Below are 23,205 nucleotides of genomic sequence, written 5' to 3'. Positions count from 1 at the left end.
GTATAATGTTTGGATCTTGAAATAATATTAATAGCACATAGAGAATCACCTGTCAAAACTGCCAATTTAAGCCCTTATTTTACTTCCATTATGTGTTTTTTTTTGTTTCACTCATATGATTTGTTTACAGTGAAATATACATGTAAACAAGTTAATATTTATTTTATTTGAAAGAATGACTGACCATTAGCAGTGGACAAGACCCAGAATACATATATGCTTAAGCAAGGCAACAGCTACAAGCAAGATTGACTGATCAGTGTTTTCTGTGTTGCTTTCAACTTGATGCCATTGATTCTTTTTCATCGATAATACCTCTGTGTTAATTGTTAAACTTTAATTTTCTCAGGAGAATTATAATACTTTTTTCCTCTTTCTGATTTCTTAACTGATTTTGGGGGGATTTGACAAAACATAAGTTTCCCAAGAAATGCCAGGAAGGAATTTCAGTGTGAAATACTAGTGCCTCTCAAAGTACATATCCTGCCTCTTATGTGCATATTCAGACTTCTAGATGATACGAGTCTGCTGTAGATTTTGTAAAGAGGAGCAATACGATAAATGCAGGCCTTTATTAACATTCATCTGAGAACAGAGAAATGTCCAGTTGCAAGTGGTAGGGAACAGGATGGGAATAAGTGAATTTAAACAGAGGATAAATTATAGACGCTATTGCAGTAGTCCAGGTATGAAGAAAGCTAGCTTAGAATAGGGGATGCAGGAATAGGGAAATGACTTGATAGTGAATTGATAAGGACAGTAGAGCAGAGGGAATGGTCTAAGAGCTGAACTGTTAAGCTCGGGGACTAACAGAGTTGTGGGAGTATTAATAGAAATAGGGAATTCGAGAAAAGAAAGTAACCCCTAGGAAGCACTGGCTAACATGCCAGGAACTGTATTACTCACTTTCATATATTATTTAGATTAGAAGTAGAGTCAGTTCAAAGAGGGAAGGTCATCTGTTTGGAAATGGAATCTAGAGTTTGGAGGAGATGGAACAATCAGTGGTGATGTCTAATTGGCAATTGGAAATAAAGTACTTAATTTTAGGTGCGAGGTCAATGTTTGTTACACAGGTGTATTTTTGAGGAATAAAAATACAGATGATGTTTACAGCTGTGAAAAATCAGCATGGGTCTCCTTGAGCTGGTCCAAGTCTTATCACCATTTAGAATGGAATATTAAGTATCATAAACTGAAAGGAAGTGGAAAAAGTATGTTTTTCCATCTTATGATTGGCATATGTTAGAAAAATCCCAGGGTATGTTTAACTAGTTCGCTTCTATGTTTGGATACATAACGTAACTTATTAATTATATAAGAAACTTTTGAAATGTAAGCTGTAAGGATTCTGTTAGGGTCTGTTGGGCTCATGACCTACTGTGCTAACAAAATGAGCCCTAGCCTCAGATTTGAGTGCAGTGACTTGGGAATTTTTGGAATGTAATCAAGTTGCTCTTTTAAAAATCAACACCATGGATGATTTGTTATTAGAATCAAGGAATGGGCAGCAGATACAGTTTTAGGCTTAAACATCAAGGTCCAGTGCTGTTCTCCATTCTTCCTCATTCTATGAGTGATTAAGTAATTCACTCACGGCACTAAAAGAAGTCAGAGGAAGAGTAATGATCTGAACTCTCTGACCTCAGGGGTTTTCCCCACTGACATCTTTGGTTCTGGAAATGTAACCTGGTTGGGGAAAAAAAAATTTTAAAAATAAAACAAAACCCTATGAGTAAGGAAGGAAGAATGACCTGTTAATGTAAATACTAAGCATGGTAAAATGATGGGATTGGTCAGTGATAGTGTTAGTATATTTGTTATCAGAAACCTCTTCTCCTAGAGGAAAAATTGAGAAGTCATAAAGATATTGGGGAAAAAAGTGGGAAAATGGTGAGAAACTGAAAACACAAATACTTTACTCCTGGCCTTTTGCTCTCTGACTTTTACGATCCCATTTATTTTTCAGCTGTGTGCTTGTCCTTGCTCTTTAAATTCCCTTTTTTTTCTTGGCAGCTATATTTAGAGCTGTTCCTTTGACTAATAGAATACTCCGCTTGTGTGAGTTTGATGTGTCTCCTTTAAATATATGATGAAGTAGCTACTCTCTAGGATGCGTCAGGAATATTTTCCTTGCAAGCACAGGGATAATACACTTAAGATGCATTAATGGAACTTGGTTTAAGTGAAAACCATTCTTCATTTCATATATCCAGCACTCTTCTTTTAAAAGACAGTGACTTTATTATTCAAAGCCACATTTAACCAGAAGAATTTTCGCCAGAGTTAGCCACTCAGTCATAGAGCAGAAGTGAAAGTCGTATGCTGCTTATAGCCCAAGTGCAACTGCCTTACTGAACATTTTAGCAGATTGTACCAATGCTATGATTACAGGGAATCTACTATGAGAAGTTTTCTAAGTTACAGGCCAAGAAACGCATTGAATTTCAATCAGATGTGGTACGTGTTGTGTTATAATTATTAATGAAGGCACTCTACCCTTCTTTGAAGGGGAAACACAACTCAGTTGCCCCTGTGTTCTTTGTTTTATATCCTTTCAGACAATTTCAGTGACCACAATTGAATCTCCTGTTAATTTTTGTCCAAACTTAATTTACTATCAAATAAATGATGCCGATTTGGAATAATTTGTTCAGCTACTGTGATTTTAAGGTTTCCATTTTTGTTCACTGAACAAATTCTCAATTATCTCAGGGCATTGAAATGCTCCACAAATCTTTGTGCAGTCAAAGTTATTTCTGTGAATAATGTACAAACTAACCTCTTGGGAGCCCATCTATATTTGAAAGGTTTACTAATGGGCTGTTTCTTCGCCTTGCACATATGCTGGTTTATAATTTACAGCAGCCCTGCAGGAGCTGTGTCTAATCCCTCGGCCCTGCCGCACATCACAGCACATAGCTCTCAGCTGCCACAAATCCCTGTCTGGGAACTTTCTGTTCTCTTCTTTCCCTACAGTTTATGGCATTTTGTTTCTATGGTTGTAGCATTTCTAATTATTTAATTGAGCCCAAACATGTTAAATTTTATGCCATTATAATCCTTCAATAACTTTCTTCTTGAAGATAGACATTTACATTTTCTATAATATTTTTACTTTTCAGTCCAAGATATATGGATTATCATCATTTCTTTTTATAATCTAGTGACTGGTTGAGGAGTCAAAACAACTGGAATGTTCTGAGAGTATTTTTTGTGGTTGTTTCTCCCATTGCTGTTCATTATCACCCACCTATGTGCCAGATATGCTGCTTTCTCTGCCTTTGCAGATATTTCTTCAAATCAAGGATGAATCTCTTTGGGAATAGCAGTTGTCTTTTGTCTTTGGGTTTCTTAGACATATGTTCACACTTGGATTTGTGGAATGGAAGAAAGCCAAATTAATTATGCTTTTACTCTTTCAGTTTCTTGACATGCATTTTTAATCCAGCTGCTATCATATTAGCTTAATGCCTCCTACATTAGAGGCTTCTATTGAAGGAACTGAATTGTACTTTGTTAGTTTTAGTTTTGAAATCTTTAAGTGATTTACAGGACTAAATTTGATCATTTGTTTTTAGTATTTTACTTCATTTTCTAATCAATATTATCTCTGTCTTAAATACAACCCAATACCTCTTTTTGATTTTTGATCTTTTCTTCCATTTTACTGATATTTACAGTTGCTCACTATTTCTCCTTCATCCTACTTCCAGTTAGATGCAAATTAGGTATAGTAGCTTTGGATCTGAAACTGACAAAGCTTTCTGATCCCTTTCTTTCAAGAGGAAACTGCTTTCTTATTAGTGAGAACTACCTTCTGCTTATTGAATTTAGAGTATACTCTGTAGTCAGGCCGTTTCATTTAATAATGAACCATTTTACATTCACATTGCTTCCAATTTTATTTTGTTTTTCTTGGTATAATCCTAAAAATTGTCTATTTTAGAGGAAAAAATAATGTGTTCTCTGTTCTTGGTATTTGGAAATTCAGTTTTTACATCAGTGCTTCAATTTATTGAAAGCCGTTTTTACAAAAGAGTGTATCACTAAGAGTAAGTCATTTGTTGCACTAGTCATTCTTATAAACTTTTTGCTATTTCGTGAGCTTTCACATTCTTGGGGCTAACTCAAAACCAGCCAGATGCCTATGGAGAAGGGAGAGTCAGGCTATCTTAAATATAGCAATATGGGATATCCATGGAAATATAAGATTAGGGCCATAATTACTGATTTACATTGGTAATACAACATTCTCCCTTTCCTATTAAACTTTTTGTTGGGAGAAATGACTAATAATGTGACATTTTTTTTTCATTATATTCTCTGTGATGAGAATATGAGACTGAAATGCCTATTACATTTATGAATGATGGCTGAGTGCAGTAACATTTTGATTTATGTATGTGTGTGTCTACACTGTACTGTTGGCCAGTTGCCTCATTCATTTTGACTCTGCAGCATTCTGACTTGTGGTTTGAAGAATTAGATAACCCAAATGCAGAATACTAAGAACCTATAATTCAAAGGCAACATCAATCTCACAATGCAATTTTCTCATTAAAATGAGATTGTAGTGATATATGCCAATATCATAAACTGCTCTCATTAGATGATTGGTATTTAAATTGGACAAGGAGCAAATTGAAACCAACCCTATTGAAGATAATTTATTGCATTTGTTTCTCAAGTGTGTTGTAGTATTGACAGGCTGTTAGGTAATTATATCTTTTTTTTTTTTTAATATGGATGCAAAAGGCCTAAGGTGCACGAGGATCATACTTTTGAGTTTTAGAATGTTAAATATCAATTACTGGTACTTGTAAATCCTCCTGGATGTGGCAGAGACCCTGGGACTTAGGCAAGAATCAGGGTGCAGGAAGCATGTAACATACTTCCAGTTCTACTGGGCAGTTGACTGAGCTCCCTGTTTCTTTTTTGAGCTTCCTGCTGCAAGATCTTCTGTTCTTATCAATCTTGATCATCACCCTGCTCTTGGGTACAATGACAACATTTACTCTGTTTTCCCTGGGAGAACAACTGAGTGTTGGAATTTTGGGAAATCTGAGATGAAAATGCTCAACAAAATTCCCTTGTAATGTCAAAGCTCTTGCTATTCCCTTTGGTTCAAAGTGAACTATGGCAGTTCAGCTCAGAAGTTCCTAAGATGACTTTGAAATGAATTTTGTTATCTGTAGGTTTCCTGACTTAGTAGTAGTAGAAAATGACAGCATGCTGGTTGATATACTCAGTCTTTGTGCCTCTATTACCATAATGAAAAAATAATCACCTTAAAAGCACCAACATTGTAAGAATTTATCATTGTACTCCTTAAGTTTTAGCTGTGTAGTACCTTACACTTAATAGGTATTCAATAAATATTTGTAAAATTGAATTGAGAGCCTAAGAAGAGGAAATGAGCTCACAATCCACAGCAGATAGGATTTTAATTACCTTCACTGTTGAGCTTAGTACATGGATATTAAGAACCATTAAATGGCTATTTCTAAATGTCTCTTATTTTTTCAGCCAATGTTTATAATTGAATCTGTATGCCCAATATTGTGCTGGGAGCTGGGGACAGAGAGGGGTGATTAACAGCCCAGTCCCTCAAGGGGCTTCTAACAACAGGATATCTTTAGGGATATTTAGCTGGAATAGGTGCTAGATTTATTCCAGGTTTAGATCACAGTGTTGCTGAGGTCAAGATGATTGGTTTAATTCTTTCAGTCCATTTAGTCAGACACTATTCTCTATGGCTTCTGTCAGGCTTATATTGCTGATCACAAGTGGGACTTGGTGATAGATTATGTGTGAATCTATGTCATTACTGTTAAGGAGAAAACTCCTCTAAAACATGTAACCAAGGTGGTCAGTAGCATCATCCCTTCTTAACAAAGAACATTTTCACCTCTGAGACTTTTTTGTTGTTGTTCTTTTAGGCTTACAGTTATGGAAACTAACTATTTGAATTTCAACTGTTATTTTCAAAATGAACCCTGGCTACTTGACAGGAAAAGACTTGGTTTGTGGAACCTTCTCCGTGTAATTGTTGCTGAGGTTGGTTTTTTCTATAGGCGACAGTACTAGTAGCACTTGTGCAAGATCTGCTGCCCTATACAGAATCTTTGGAAGCATCATAAAAAGGAAGTTTCCTAGCAAGGTGAATTACAAAGAGGCACCCTTTTCCTGGAGGTTCATGCAGCCCTACACCAGAGCGCAGGGTTTAGTGAGCAGAGAGAACAGATTGAATCAGCCCCATTCACACCCTCTGCCAGATCCCTTTGTGTTTTAGGCAAAATGAACAAATGTAGGCCATAGCCCTGGCACTTCAAGAGGAAATGAAATTTAATTTGTGACTCTATAATGATATCCACTTAGTTTTTAACCTTAAATAGAGTGCTGATCCTATTTCCATAATGATTCTTCATTTAAAAACTCACTCTGTTAATGACATGTCTCAGGATTCACTTCAGTATGCAAGTTCTCTCACAAATGCTTAAGAGAACTTGATGCTTTGAGAGAGCAGCTTAGTGCTATTTCCCGAGTTTTCCTGAGTGTGAACTGAAATTGTGGCAAAGTGAAGACCATTAAACAATCTGTTTCTCAGTGAGTGACAGGTGTGCATGTTATCATCTTTGTGCTATTTGATAAATAATATTTATGCTCTACAGTTTATATTGCTTTGCTTATTTGTGAAGAGCCTAGCAGAATTATTATATTTTCTAACTGCATCATGGTGTATTGTGAGATTTCAATGTTAAAAGGCTGGATTTATTTTTAAACCTAACTGATTAAGAAGGAGAAAAGCCCTCTTAACACTTGTGAATCTGAGCAGGTGGCTTTGTAGTCTAAGTAATACAGCAGCTGCCTACTTGCACTTACCCTTATAAGCATGTACTGCATGCTAGGCATTTCATATCACTTAATTTATATAGGTTGAGAAAGGCTTAAATTTTCCTGTTTGGCACAGTACAGAAATTGAAACAGTGCAGTGTTGACCTTGATTTTTTCTGACTCTTTCCCTGTTGCTATGTAAACTCTGTTGAGAAAAGGATCTTGTTGTCTGGGTCATTCTAATATGCCCAGATTCTGTAACAGTGTCACTATGTTGAGCATATTTTTAATATATATATAATATATATTTGAATAAATAATGAATTAGTGGGCTTTAATTATATCACCATTTAAAATTTTTTATTAAATATAAAATTTGCTGATTTTTGACACCTAAAGTAGGACTAGTTGGGACATCTACAGAACAATTGGCAATTAAGCTTAGGATATTTTCTGGTGGATTTTGAATTCATTACCTGCATATTGCTTTGTTTAGAGAACACTTATAAGAAAGCCTACAGAGAATAGGTCAGTCTGTGTCATAAGTTAAGAAAACACCAGATGTGGTTGACTAGAAGTAAGAAGTTTTATGACCCTGCCATTATCCTAGCCCTCTTCATTTCTTTGTAGGTGGTTTAATCAGAAGGAAGCCAAAGAAATGAAGGCAGGAAAATTTTAGAAAAGTGTACACTGAATGGAAAAGACATTTTATAAGGCTTGGATTTACAGTAAAATCATATTATTAATTCTAATATATATTTTTGACAGTTTTTAGTATCAACAAACCTCATTTTCTAGCAAGTTGATTATGTGGTTTTATTTGTGGACCTAACCTTCAATGTAATGATTTATGTGTATATTGATTACTGTCTATATTCTATTTGCCAGAAATATTTCTGGTTTATTTTAAGAATATATGTTTTATGTTCTAACATGAATTTTCTATAATTTGGAAAAATTGGAGAGATCTTGACCTGGATTATTTAAAATTACATATGAATGCAAATCAGGCAATTGTTAGTATTTCCATTTGCACTGCTAATTAACTGGCAGATTCTTGTAGCTCTACAAGCCAACATTATTGCATTATGTTTTCAGAAACACAGAACATATTAGAGTGACTCTGTGATAGGGTCATAATTTGTATGTGTCTTGTTGTTCCATAACATTCTGAGAATAGACAAAATAGTTCAGTGTAGTAATTTGATCTATTTGAGATGCTAGTGTAGAATGACTTAACTACATGGCATAAAGCAATAACCTATCTTGTTTTAGAGATTCAGGAAAGAGCTCTTTCCCCCAAATTTCTCTCTCCTTCTGAGGAATGATCATACTCCCCCTTTCCTCCAGACCAGTCCTGCATTGCAGCTATTTCTCTGGCATAATTACTAATAGGACCTCCTTTCACTCTCAAAAGTATTCTTGTTTTGATTAAAAAAACTATTTGAACAAATTACTTCTAATCATTTGCCCTGAACACTAGACTTAGTCTTTTATACTTTAGGTGGATACAATTTAGGACCTTTCCTGTATTCTTATTAAAAAATCAAATCAGTAACAAGCACAGACTTTAAAAAGGTAGAAGGGATACCTAACTGGAACATTGGGGAAGTAGACACCAACTTATTCTATTTCACAGTTTTCCCAGGGGAATAACCTTTTAGGAATCTACTTTAAAAATTATTTAATCAGTTGTATATTTCTTATTTGCCTTTCCCTTTCCTTTGATGTGGGAACTAAAATAAAAAAGTCTAGAAACAGAAAAAAATGGAAAAATTATTGATCAGTTTCCCTTAGGTAATCAATAACTGCCTACCTTTGGATAATTTTTGTTCATAGCATTTCAGCTTTATTTTAATGTCTGTCTCCCTCTGCTTCTGTCTTTGTCCCTGGGTGTCCTATTGCATTCTCCTTTCTTGTTCACTCGCTCTCTTCCCCCTATGTGTAATTCTCTGTCTCTTTTCTCAGTCTCCCTATATCTTTCTCTATCTCATCTCCCTCTACTTCTTTCTAAGTTTGATGCCATTTTGCTTACTATTTCTAAAGCAATAAGTCTAAGAGTCCAACATAAGCAGAGTATTTTGAAATATTTACATAGCTTGAATATCAACGTCTGCTGGTATAATTTTTGGTTTGGGACGACTGTAATTTATGTTTCCCTGTGATCTTATTTATATTTGCGGACCTTTGCTTTTTGATCAGTTGACTATGTTTTTTTGAGCATGTGCTATAGACTCAGAACTTTGATAAGAATTTTGGAAAATCTAGTATAATAGAGCAGTAGCTCTCATACCCAAATGGATGGTTACAGTGTAGTTAGGGAAGATGTTTTATGAGCAGTACAAGCCAGAATGTGGGCTGCTCCCAATTTATAAATAGAGTGTGTTTCAAGATTATTTGGGAGATGGGTCACTTCGAAATCAGAATATCTTTTCCTCACAGAAAAATAATACTGTGTGGCCATAATAAACCAGTCTAGAAAAGCTAGTTATGTGTAAAATTATTTGGATTAATGGTGCTGTAGAATGCAAATGCTCCTAGGAGAAGATAATCCTAAATTTTAACTGGGATAGTTGAAATACATCTTCCTACCTTTAGCACAGGGGCTAGGATATGTCTTCAGAAGCCAAGGGATAAAAGAGAACTGTGAAAGTAAGAGGCATGACTGTTTGGATGTGGAGGTAGTTTCCAAAGCCAGGTTTTCAAATTAGGGCAATTTGAGGATAATAAGGTCTCAACCTGTGTGGAAGAGATAGTGCACACTATAGAAGGTCCAAGGAGAAGGAACTTCTAAAAGCTTTAGCAGCCATGGGAGTCTGAAAGAAGGACATAGGACTGGAACTGGGTGTTAAAAAACTGATGGCTTCTTATCCACATTTTATATCATTTCCCTACATATTTACTCCAGTTGGTTATTTCTTGGATTAGTCCTTCCCCTCATCACTAAATGTCCTAATTGGTTTGAAATCTGCCAGTTGGCTATACTCATACTATTGTCATGTCCATGAAGCGTCTCTCCAGATGACAGCAAGTAAACGTAGCAAGAGAGAGGATTTTTAAGCCCTGATGTTATACTTCAGCTATATGCAGCCGACTTTGAATTATCTGTGTGAGGATTATCTGCATTTGTGGATTATCTTTAGAGATATGTAAAGACTGGGAAAATTTTTCCTTGATGCCTCTCATAAAGCCAGGACATATTCCTGCACTGTTCAATTTCATGTTGAGGCTTGTAAACTGAACTTGCCACGTAAAACTGCAAAGATATGCTTTTCTCAAAAACTGACAGAATGCATATGAAAATGCAGTTTCAGAAATTTGGATATCAGGACCTGTGTGAGAAAAAATGTGGTACAGTGGAAAAAGCATTATTAGATATGGAGTCAGAAGACTCAGATGTTGATCATGGTTGTTCAACTTACTAGGCTTGTGATCTTGGTGAAAATATTACCCTCTTATACCTTATTGGTGATGGTATTAACCTCTATGGCTCAGTTTCTTTATCTGGAAGAAGTAGCTATTAATATAATCCTGTTTATTACATAAGAGGTTGCAAGGATCAGATGAGATGCAGAGAAAATAATACTGCTGTGGAAATGACTCTACAAGCCTACATGCTACTTTACTACCTTCTTGACCCTGAATTACAATCTCAGGGCATGTATACCAGGACTTCTAGAGTCAGATGGTACCTCAAGATACCAGTTAGTCTGTCCTGCTCTCTTTAAGCCAATAATTAAATACAGAAATTGAGACCCAGAAAAGTCAATTATACATTGTCATACAGAGTGTGAGGAGTTGAAAACTGAGGTAATGTTTTTTTCCACCATACCAGACTAGCATTTACAAAACATAATGCATGTCATTGGAGCAGAATATTATTAGTGTCCAATTGTTGTTTGCCTTAAAAATGAACGTGATTTCTTTAAAGGAGAGATATGAAATGTCTATAATAGTTACCATTTTCAGAGCTTGAGTTCAGGACTTAGGGTACAGAACATCCATAATTGTATTTCTTAGAACAATATCCAGGTTAATTTAAAATATCATTAAGATACAAAGAGTTTGTATTTGCCCCTTTTCACTTGGATAACTAAGAACTTTAAACACTGCACAGATTACTCATTATTGCCAAATCTATGGGAGTCAGAGAGGGTAGAATATTTACAATCTTTGCTAATTAAAGCAATTGATATTATTTAAGTAAAGAGGAGGGTAAGGCTTTATTGAGCATTCTTCCCAAGCAATTAAGGAAGATCAATGGAGCTCAGCCTCAGCTAGCTGAGGGCTGTAAATTAGGAAAAAAATTTATTTTATCCTACATTTACCTCACTTTATCCCTGTGGATTTAGGAAGCTATTAGTGAGGTGTGCGTACAGAGAATCAATAGACTACAATATGTATTAGTCTCCTGATGAGTTCTCATTCTGGTAGTAATCAAAGCAACTTAAAAAATAATGGACAAAATAAAAATAAAATTAGTAAACAACCAGTAGAAAATTTTTTAGTCCCAGTTCTAAGAAAGGATTTATCACTTGCTTATCACTAATTACTTCAAGATGACAAACTCAGAATTTTTCAACCTTGCCAGACTCTTTTCTTTTCACTCATAGCATTCACTGTGGTCAAGCGCGTTTTGCAATCGGGTATGAACCTTGATTTATGGCTATTTGAATAGGGCAGAAGCTTGAGAAAATTGTCTGCAGTGGTATCATTTAATTGTCTTATTACTATGCTTGATCGGAGGCAGTATAGCACAGTTCTCCATTATAAAGTCTCAAAGAAACAAATACAAGTTTGGCTATTTACTCAAACTTTCCCAGTTAAAGAAATTGAGTTATAAATCTTGAATGCCTGGGCTTTCTCAGGAGTCTTCTAGTACTTCTGCTCAAGCAGAAAATACACAAGAAGAGCATTGCAGGTCTCAAAAATCAACTTGGAATAGTGGGACAGTAGAATAATGACATCATAATTGCACTGTAACATAGTGAGACTCCAGACTTTCCCCAGTCTTCTCAGGACTCTTTAAATTTTCCAGTCAAATTTCTTACCTATACTATTCAAACTAAAGAGCTGGTCATTTTGTGTAATGATCAATTTTGTAATTACTATAGTTCCTTTATGTCTATAAAAAGACTTGAGAAATGTATAAGCTGGAGAAAAGAACATGGCTGATGTAATCACAAAATTTATTACAGATCTCTGAATTAAGAAATAAAGTAAAAAAACCTCTGATTAACTCCTCCATGCATTTAAAAAATAGGTCCTTGTGTTCGTAGCACATTTCTAACTCCCTGAAACTTTGGGAGTTAAGTCTAATGCTGCAAATTCACAAAGGAAGTAAAGTCATCAAAATTTATAAATCTTTTACTTACATGATTTTTATTGATAAAAGTATTTTTAAAATGATGATTTGAGAACTTTTTTGGGAAAGTACGCGAAGTAAATATGTATAATAGAAAAGTACATTAAATGTCATTAAGTTTACATGAAGTATAGGGAAATTATAGAGGGAATCTTTTCAATAAAACTTAAAATATAAATGGGTAAATAAATAATAGGATTATAAAAGCAAAACATATTCATTATTGAAAATTTGGAAAATATAGAAGGTACAAAGAAGATCTTACTACTTAATAACCATTATTTGCTGTTCCAGTTGTTTTCCTACAATCATTTAAAAATGGAATTCTCTTCACACTATTTGATAGCATGAGTCATCACTTAAAAACACATTGTGGATGGTTTTTAAAATAAATAATCACTAACAATTTCATTTTTAATATGTATATATTATTACATTGAATGGACATACCATGACTTGTTTAAATAATTCTTTTTGGTATTCTTTTAGGATATTGGCCATTTTCTATCATATAGGTCGAACATTTTAAGTTTGTGTGTGTATTATATATGTGTCTATATATAATACATGCACTTACTTCTTTTTGCATATTATCTAACTGCTGTCTTGCAAGGAGAAGTGACTAGACCTGTTCCACCATATGCCACTGAAAGATACAAAGAGCAGAAGCTTTGATAGAGCAATGTGCAGTCATCAGAGTAGGAGCTGTCATCTGTCATCAGTTTCCAACAAACCGGGCATTGTCCTGAACACTTTGTATAAAGTTAATCCCCTAGCAATCTGATGAGGTCAGCAATACGGTTTTATGATTGTTTCTCCTTTTTATAGATTATTTCCTTATGACTTAAAGATCTTAAATGACATTGTCCAAGGTCATGCAAGTAGTAAGTCATAGAGCTAAGATTTTGAACTCAGGACGTCCAACTCTAGGTTCTCATGACTGTATTTTCCCAAACATCTGTGTAATTTGTGTTCAAATATTTTATATGTGACAAAACTTTACAATGTATTTCCTTGAGAAATGGAGACAGGTACACCTTTGTGAGAGTGTGTGAGGGAGAGAACAGAGGTCTGGGAAGTGAACTTCAAGATTAAGTGTGGGAATATTAATTCTCTCCTAAGGGAGTCTGTGCATCTCAGGACAGGGGACCTTCTGTCAGCCATGATTAGTATCTTGTTAGCTGAGTATTTAGTCCATAGTCCCTCCTTCATTTGCTATAGACTTAAAATCTTTTCAAACCTATCTTAAAATTGAACAAATCTCAAAGTATAAGATACATAAAAAGACTAAATATCAGAACATAGTCGCAGCTCCGAAATCCATCTAAAGTGTATAGCAAGCAACCTTGCAGTGTTAAAAAAAAAGGCAATTATGAAACACAAAGTGCAATAACATGATTAAAAAACAGAAAGGTAAGAATTGACTCTGTTATAAATGATAAATTAATTTTGTTTTTATTTCACATGCCTTAGTTTATTAATAAATATGGGCCATTAATCCTTATTAAGAAGGAGACTGCCTTTCTTTGCTCAAAACAGAATGAAGATAGGATACACTTTATGGATGAGAGAGTATTTTCAGAAGACACTTCAGGTTGAATGTGTTCAAAGCTAATCTAACACTGCAGTTATCTTAGGCAACAAACACCCCCAAAACCTTAGTGGCATACAAGAAACTTTTTACTGCTTTCAGTGCGTGTTGAGATTTGTTGTTCTTAGGTCAACTTCCCCAGGCTCATCTAGACTGGCCTGACTGGGACAACTCTTACCATGTTTCTCATCCATCTTCAGGCTAACTTGAGGCATATTTTCACTACTATGGCAGAAGCACAAAAGCACAAGCAAGTTAAGTGCTTTTATAAACCTCATTTACATAACATCTTCTAGAATTTCTTTTGTCAAAGGAAGTCACATAGTCATGCTCAGAATCAAAGTGTGAGAAAATATACCTTTTGATAGGAGGAGTCAAAAGTCATGCGACAAAGGCTGTGAATCCTGGGGGGGGGTGAAGGATTGGGGCCAGTGATGCAATTAGTGGATGGTTTGATATCAGTATTATATCATTATTTTTAGTGATCTCCTTCAGATAAGTAAATACAATGGAAACACATTGGTAATAATATTGGCTTTAGTAGGTAGAGGTAGTCATATTCTATCTTAAGGACTCATATGTGCTGAAGGCTATTAGCCAGAGAGGATTTCTTCTATGGTCAAATGGAATCCTAATGAATTTGCAACTGCAAAATTACCTTTAATTTCAAAGAGGGAAACTAAATGATCACTGAAGAACAGCCTGGGGATTCTGATGGTAACTCTGAAGAATAGCCATCTATAAATTGTATCTTTACTCAGTAAGCTGACTGAGTAAAATATTTATTAAATATGTGTATTTCTAGGAAACCTCAATGTGACTTTGTGACTGCACAGGGGATAATATCAGGTGCTTTGTAATAGTGCTTCCCCTAAGACTCACAAGGCCATACCCCAGAGTATGCCTTACAGATGAGGAATCAAGGATCTGAGAATAGTCTGATTAAAAATAGAGTAGAAGAACTGAGTTTGATTTCCAGATGTGTCTGGATTTAAAAACCTGTTCTTATTCTACTACATCACACTGCTTGATACATGTTTTATATGTGTTTGTAGTAGAGTAAAGTAACTTGTATGCGTTGTCATGTTTACTGGAGAATAAAAGCATCTTCTACTGATCCTGAATATTTTAGAATATGGAACTATTTCTAAGTAAGCTTATTGAAGTATAATTTACATACAGTAGAATGTACCCTTTTTAAGTTGATGAGTTTCGGTAAATGTATACAATATTGCAGCTGCCACCACAGTCAGGATTTAGAACATCTCCATCAGGCCCCAGAGTTTCCTTATGCCCCTTTGCCATTATTCTCCCCCTTCCCTGGGGTTCAGGCAACCATTGATTTGCTTTCTGTCACTACAGTTTTGTCTTTTCTAGAACTTCAAATAAATGGCATCATAAAATATGAAATACTTTATGTTTAGCTTCTCTCACTTAGTACTTTTTTAAAAAGATTCATCTTTGTTTGTGTTTCACCAGTTTATTTCTTTTATTGCTGAGTAGTATTTCGTTATATCAATATACCACATTTCATTTATAATTTACCTGTTGATGGGCATTTGGATTGTTTCCAGTTTGGGGCTATTATGATAATACTGTTACGAACACTAACATACAAGTCTTTGTGGACATATATTTTTATGTCTCTGGTGGTGGTACCTAGGAATGCAATTCTGGGTCCTATATTTAGTGTACAGTTAACTTTGTAAGAAATGCTGATGTGACTGTACCAGTTTTCATACCTATAAGAAACATATGAGAGTTTTCATTGTTCCATATTTTGGATTGAAGTGTATCCCCTCAAAAATTCAAGTGTTAAAGTCCTAACTCCCAGAATGTAACCTTATTTGGGTTTTCAGCGTACAGATCTTCCACATCTCTTGAATTTACTCCAAATTATAATTTGTATTCCTTATAAATGGAATTTAAAAATTTCATTTTCATATTGTTGGTAGTATACAGAAAAAAAGTAGTTTTAAAAAAATATTGCTCTTACATTATGCTGTATTGCTGTATTCACTTACTGGTTCTGTTGGCTTATTTGTAAATTCCTCAAGATTTTCTACATCAAAAGTAGGAAATATTTTTCTGTAAAGGGCCAAAAGAGTAAGTATTTTAGACTTTATAGGCCATTTGGTCTCTGTCACAATTACTCAGCTCTGCTTTGTCGCACAAAAGCGGCCATAGACAGTATACAAATAAATTTTCTACATATATATCATGCTATCTATAAATAAAGAATTGTGTTTAATCCTGTGCAATCTATATAACTCCCCTCACCTCCTGCCCCCATTTCACTGTGCTGGCTCAGTCTTCCTGCGTTATATTGGATAGAAACGCTGAGAGTAGGCATCCTTACGTATGTAATCCAATTACAGTTTTAGGGACTCTATTTTTCATCAGTCTTATCTTTTTTCTGTATGCTTTGGTTTGAATAATTTCTATTTATCTATGCTTTAATTCACTAGTTCCTTTTTTTCCCCTGCTGCCTTTAACCTGTGAGGCTCAGTGAATTAAGAAAAATGATTCATGTATAGCTTGTGCATGTGTAGCCCTTGCTGTGGGGTGCCATTACCAAACTCCATTCTCAGAAGACTGCCAATTCACCTAGTGGTCTTATACCTTTTTGACTCTCCTGCTGTCTTCATTTAGTTAGCTTCAGCTGTCATAGCACAACAAATTCATTGTGTCATGCTCAAAGAGGCTCAAAGCCTCTTTAACTCCTAGTGTGAGATAGGTCAGTAGGCTTCTGCTTTGTCTTGTAGCATCTTTCAAGGAGTTACTTTCCAGATGGTTGTGTCATTCATATGGGGCAACCAGCAGGAATAGGATATTATACATGAGTTTAAGAGATGGATGTGGAGTTGGTGGAGATGATAAGAGGGATAGAATTGAAATAGTTGGAATTTATCTTAGATATTAAGTTTATATCTAGACCCCTCACTTCACCTCAACAAATGTTTTGATTAGACCTTGAGGGTCAGTCAAAATGTCATCTGTAGAAAGAGAATTTAGGTCTCCAGGCAGAGCTAATAGCTAATGCTCAAACTTGCATTATAACCCTTTTCCTCCTGCACTGTAATTATTTATTTGTATATTTTTATTCTCACTGAATTTTGTCCTAAGCTGCTTTGTATCTTTAGCGATAAACATAGGTCCTAGCTCGTAACACATCTCTGTTGAATGAATAAAGGAGATTTGAGTTGTAAAATAATTTCATCAGACAGCTCTTCCCCTTCTTTTCTTCCTTCCTTTATTTTTTCTTTCCTTATTTCCTCACTTCCTTCCTTTCTCTAATCCCCTTCTCTCTCTCTCTCTCCCCCACCCGCCCCCTCTCCTCCATTTGTTCCTTCCTTCCTCCCTCTTCCCCCCTTCTTTCTTTTTTTCCTTCATCTTCCCTGCAAGGCATTCCAAAATTAATGTTCTTATAATAAAGTAAAAGCACTAGTTTTCAGTTTTCTGTTTTGAAATTTGGTATTTAGATATAATTTGAGTTTGTTTTTTACATCACTACATTGTTAAAAACAGTATTTTCTATGGGGAAAAGTTGATATAATATGACCTCCTGTTTATGTTTATTTACATGTCCATACCCATAGTGTTCTTGTAGTATACCAAAGAATTTGTTTTGTTTCATTTTGTTTTGGTTGCGTATACCTGCATCTTTGTGGTACTAGAATAATTCCAGGTTGTCTTGAAATGCAGATTTCAGTCTTTTTTCATAGATGCATAGCAATGTGTTAATAACCAAATTCACCATTATAGTTATTGTAATTTTATAAATGGTTTTTTGGTTTCCCAATCAATTATCCTGTGGAATCTAGACCTGTTAACAATCCTGGTTTTCAGTGGGCTCAGCATCGATCTTCCTCAGAAAATGAAATAGCTTCCAAATGTTCTTTGCTTTATGTGCTCCCAGCAGCAATTCACATCTGTAATCTATCTGCTGGGTTTCAGTATTTCAGTTTCTGAAATGGTAAATAGATTGCTTGTAGCTGAAGGACTACCTTCTAAATTTTTAGTTATACAACATTTTCGTATTGGCCAGAATTTAGACTGTAAGTCTATTTCTCATACTACTGAAAAATAATGTCTTCATTTCTTCAGTCTTGTTTCTCAAGACTATCATCTAAATAAGAGTGTGTATATTGTGGGGGTGGGTGGTGGAGAGAAAGAATGAGGATGGAACAAAGCATACTATTTCTCAACTCCTGTTGAGAAACTGATGTATTTTTAACATTAAAAAAAAATGATTGATAGGGAGATATGGGCTCCAGGGATAAAAAGCTGAATAGGATCTAATTTTCTGACTCTATTATCCAATCACCATGCAATTTCCCTACTCCCAATGTTAAGGTATTGCAGTATGAGAAAAGAGGTCCTTGCAAACCTGTGACAAGTCAGAGTGAATGAAGTGTCAGTATAAAAGAAGAAAGAATAGGCAGACTTGAGTTGTAGTCTTTACATAGATCTTAAGACAGAGAATCCTTTAGAAATCTGGGGTTCATAGTGTCAAGAAAGAAATAAGAGCGATACTTATGGTGGCAGGATGCAGATTTGCTGTAAAAGCTGTTGAAATTATTTATATTTGAACTCTGCTGTTTCCCCATATCATTCTAGTCTTGAGGTAGTATTTTTATTGCATTGATGGAAATGCAAAACAAAAATCTCAGATTATGTAAGAATTGTTTGAGATGGATGCTTTTCTAGGTGCATAGTTTGCTCTGGGTTATCTGAGGGCAGTTGGTTCTGTTTTTTGGGGATACTGTTATCAGAGGCCAGCGTTCCTCAATCCCTGACTCAGTGTATTAGTTTTCTATTGCTTTGTAACAAATTCCCGCAAACATAGTGGCTTAAAACAAGTTGATCTGTTTACTGTCTTACAGTCTTGTAAGTCAGAAGTCTGGGCACGTGTGGCTGGGTTTTTTTTGCTGACTCCCAAAAGGCTGCAATCAAGGTGTTGGTCAGGATGTGAGTTCATCTGAGGCCTTAGGCCTCTTCCAAGCTCACATGGTTGTTGACTGAATTCAGTTCCTTGCAAGTGTAGAAATAAGGTCCTCACTTTCTTGCTAGCTATCAGCCAGGGGCTACTCTCAGTACATACAGGATGCTTTCAGGACCTTGCTATGTCACTCTTCACTTTAAAGCCAGCAGGAAAGTTTCTCATGCTTTAAATCTCTTCCTTCTGGAAGGCCTCAGTCCCTTAAAAGGGCTCACCTAATTAGATCAGGCCCATTCAGGATAATCCCTTTTTTATTTAACCCCAAATGAAGTAATTTGTGACCTTTATTACATATGCAAATCCCTTCATCTTTACCATAATAGTTTGCTTAATGAAGGGAGTAAAATCCATCTTATTCACAGTCTAGCCCACACTCAAGGGGGAGTGATTATACAAGAATGTACACCTGGGATGGGGATCACAGGATGAGCATGAGAGTAGCATTCTGCCTGCTACACGTCTGTAGTATTAGAGACTGCAAATACATTTGTATATTAAACTGAACAGGAAATGACTAGGGAGCCAAATCTGCTGAGAAAAAATGCTGTTTCCTTTGTCCCATTTTCCTCATGTATTGATTTTTATCTTGTGCTTTTAATTTTGTAAGCATCCCAATATCATGATTTTGGAATCAGTGAGGTATAAATAAATACTAAGAAAAAGTTTTTATTCTCCTAAATCTATATGAATATTTGAATGTTCACAATTTTAGATTACCTGGATCATATTTCCTCTCATAGATTCCACTAGCTAAACCAGTGTCTTTTTTTGCTGATAAACCTTTTGCAGTAGTGTGACTCAGGAATCAGTTCTATAAGATCAAACGGGGGCATTTTTGAGATTTTACCACTGTACAGCTTACCGTTTGCTTGTTTTGAATAACCGTAGTTAGCAAATAAGCAAATTTTTGCTATTTTTTTCTAATTACACAATTAATGATGGAAAATTTAGAAAATGCACATTACATTGGCATCTCAGGCTTTATCAGTCAAAAAGCAGATGTAGCCCTGTTTTCTTTAATAGCAAAATACATGAGGCAACGTGCACCTTGTCATTTCTGGTGCCCCCAAGGGGATAATGGATAAGAGTATTGATGTCATATAATCCTGTGTTTGAGGCTGAATTTAGCTATTGGTGTGAGAAATTTAGCATGTTATGAAACTTCCCTAAACTTTTTCCATCCTTTGTAAGATGGTGACAATAATCATCACTATAATTATATGGTGATTCCATCGATTAAACAAAATAGCGCATGTAAAGTGCTTAACGTATGGCATCTAGGTGTACTCTGTAAATGTTAGCTAGTAATACCATCATTGTTATCTGTTTATTTATCAGACCAATGTACTTTTCCTAGTGTCATCTTGCTTAGTTTGTCTTATAATCTAGTAATTGCAGTGGGATGAAAGTATAATTGGTACACATCACCCATATGGTAGTAGTGGACAAGTACTGGTCTTGGGGAGCAAGAATAAGGGTGAATCTGACATTAACATTTGCTTAAAACATGAAGATAGGATTAGGTAGAAAATCTGGAAGAGGAACGATTGCATTTCTTAATACTAATATTGCCTTCTCCAATTTGTTCTCCTCTCTGGGGTCAGAATGGTCTTTCTACTAAGATCTGTATTCCTCTCTCTTCCTCCAAATCTTCCAGTGGTGTCCCATGGTCAGATGTGTACTCTGGAGTCCAAACTCTTGCATCATGTACAGTGTTGGTTCCTCTTCACCTCCCTCTGTCTGTCCATTCATTCCTACCATCTTCTACTTCTTCTCCCCTAATTTGTGCTCTGCTTCACCTTTTCTCCACTTATGCTTTCCCAAATTATGAACTATGTACAATTTTCCAAACACATCACAGATTCTCTTGCCACTATGTTTTGCAGGAGTGATTCTCTCTGCCTGGAATGCACTCCCTTTCCTTTAGATCTGCTAAATTCTTACTACAAGTCTCACTTCAAAGGTGCTTCTTCTCTTAACCCTCACAGACTCCAGAGGTAGATTCAGACACTTTGTTCCACTGCATTATGCAGAGTTCTCCATCATGGTAATTATTGTGATACATTTCTGTCTTTCACACCACATTAAAAGAAGGGACTGTGATTCATCAACTCTGCCACACCCTTTTCCCAGCAGCGCCTGCTCATATATTTAAGCCTCACAATTTCACAAAAATTTTGTTATGTAGGTAAAGAATAACTGTCACCACATTTTACAACTGGAGCACTAGAGACACACAGGTATTGAATGCTTTCCTAAAGTAACATAATTAGAAAATGGCAGACCTAGGATTCAGACAAAAGATTTCTGGATCCAAGATTCTTTTTTTTCCATTGTTGAAATATTAAAGTAAACCCACAGATATTTGTTGAGTAGCAACTGTGTTCAGATCTTAGTATTATGTTTTATAGATGATAAAAATAAAAGAAAACACATCTTCTTAAAGGTGCTCTTTATCTCTTGATTAATACTAGGACAATGTCCTTTTCACCTGCTGGTAATTGATACATAGTAAACATTAAAATGTATTTATCAAAAATGGATGGATGGATGATTGTGATGGAAGAAATTTTCATGTATTTAAGTGTACGGAAGTCTTTCTGGCTTATACATGATTTATCTTGGACTTTATGCTAAATAGAACACCCTGTCTTATGGCCCGTCAAACGTGTTGCATACCTGCTTTAACTATTACAGAAAAGAATGCATTTAAAAATCAAAATGGAGTAACTGTGGTTCAGGCATTCAGAATGGAGCTGGGTCATCGTGATGTGGTTTCAGATGTGTTCTTGCATCACTGAGAACTTGAATTTCCTGAACTGTGGCAATCTCAAGAACACTATGAGGTGTTCTTAAAACAGTATCTGCTAGCAGTTGCCAGCTGCACCTTAAGGTTTCAAGTTCTCCCCTTGAAGCTATGCAACGGTTTTGGACACTGAACAGTCCTTGCTTAATAAGCATCCTCACTTCTTGCCAGCTTCAGTTCTAATTCTTGACAAAAACTTACATAATTTTGTAGGTTTTGCCATGTAAGCCTCCCCAGTTTTGTAGTCCAGTGGAATACAATTCAGGAGCTTATTCTATCTGTGTCTCCTGGGCTATAGTATCAGTTTGGCTATAATAAAACTCTTTTTCTATTCCTATTATAGATTGTTTATTGATTATTTGCAAGGACAAATGAATGGTGATTATCAAGTTAACTCTTTGATACTGACTTGCAGATAAAAACTGATTAGTTAGTGACTCCTTTTTTCAACTATTTCAGGTTTGGAGCAATGTTTATTTATTATGGATTCAATTTTGCAGACATTTAGGAAGATGGATTGATAGGCTGTATTGTAAAATAAAATGGCATAATTCAGATTAAAAGATAAAACAAAAACAGCATAAAATTAATATTAGCAAACATGAGATAAACTAATCAGAGTTACATTTATAAGAAAATCTTGTAGCCAAGGTGAAAAGAGGATACACATTAAGACATACGGTTTTTTTAAAAGATGGTGTATAAGTTTATTTGCTGAGATAAGTTCTCTAGGACTATAAGGTTGAGGTGATTAATGAGTTTGGCTAGATATTATCTGTTCAGTTCCAAGCAGTTGTCTTCAGAGGAAGATCTCACAGATAAAATAACATCTCAGTCCATATATCCTCCACCATATTTGAACCCATGTGAAACCAATAGCAAACTGTCACTTTCAAATGACCCAGAATTATAGCCAGCTGTTCCATGTTTTGTGAGACCTAAAGTTTATTCAGTTTTGGAGACTCTCTCTGAGAAAAATAATTTAGAGTTATGAATATAAAATACAGTACAAAAGTATATATTTATTTACAATAAAAAAGAAATCATAGCAAATTACAGATTTGTAAAGCTGATATACATCACAAATGTTTCTTTCAGTTTGATTTTAACTTCCAAAAGGGTATTTTTTTCCTTATGTTAGAAAATAAAAGAAAACAAAAAATGGAAGATTTGGGCCAAAAATGGAGAGTTAAGCAGGGAATCTAGTCCAATACAATGACTAATAGGTGTTCAGCTGTCTGTTTTTGGATTTTCTAGAAAGTCATTTGTTTTTGTTGCATGTTTTGCACATGAAGCACACATCCCCAGACTATGATTCTTCGTAGTGTTTGCTGCATAAGTGAGGTGCCCATTTCAGGATCATAGCACCTCCAGGAGTCATTTTAATAACAGTTAGGGCTGTACTGCTGTCAGCAGGCTCCGTCATCAAGTCAGGATTTATCATCCCTCCATTTTTTTTTTTTTTTTTTCATCATTCTGCTTATCCAGAAAAGGACTGAGCGTGAGGTATTCTATATCTTTCTGGTACATAATCATCACCCGAATGTCCTTTCTAGATAGCAGCTGCTGATAGCATGAAAACACCGGCTAATGCCTTAAATCAA

The sequence above is a fragment of the Camelus bactrianus genome, chromosome 6 (genome assembly GCF_048773025.1).
Source record: "Camelus bactrianus isolate YW-2024 breed Bactrian camel chromosome 6, ASM4877302v1, whole genome shotgun sequence".
Classification (NCBI taxonomy): domain Eukaryota; kingdom Metazoa; phylum Chordata; class Mammalia; order Artiodactyla; family Camelidae; genus Camelus; species Camelus bactrianus.
This window is presented reverse-complemented; position numbering follows the sequence as displayed.